This window comes from Nannospalax galili, unplaced genomic scaffold, assembly GCF_000622305.1.
Source record: "Nannospalax galili isolate Female #2095 unplaced genomic scaffold, S.galili_v1.0 scaffold1171, whole genome shotgun sequence".
Taxonomy (NCBI): domain Eukaryota; kingdom Metazoa; phylum Chordata; class Mammalia; order Rodentia; family Spalacidae; genus Nannospalax; species Nannospalax galili.
This window is the reverse complement of record NW_008328881.1, coordinates 422,674-423,104: the sequence shown is the minus strand read 5'-3', so window position 1 is coordinate 423,104 and position 431 is coordinate 422,674.

Genomic DNA, 431 nt, shown 5'->3' with positions numbered 1-431 from the left:
CATAACACAAAAAGAAATTGAAACAGTAATACAAAGCCTCCCAACTAAAAAAAGCCTAGGCCAAGATGGATTTACAGCAGAATGCTACCAGGCATCTAAAGACGACCTCCAACCAATACTATTTAAATTATTCAAAATGATAGAAACAGAGGGAGAACCCCCAAATTAGTTCTGTGAAGCCAGCATCACTCCAATACCCAAAACTGGGTAAAGATACAACAAAAAAAGAAAACTATAGACCCATATCCTTAATGAACATAGATGCAAAAAGTCTCAACAAAATACTTGCAAACCACACACAGACACACGTCAAAAAGATCATTCACCATGATCAAGTTGACTTTATCCCAGAGACGCAGGGATGGTTCAATATACGTAAGTCAATAAACATCATAAATCATATAAATGGGCTCAAAGACAAGAGCCATGCA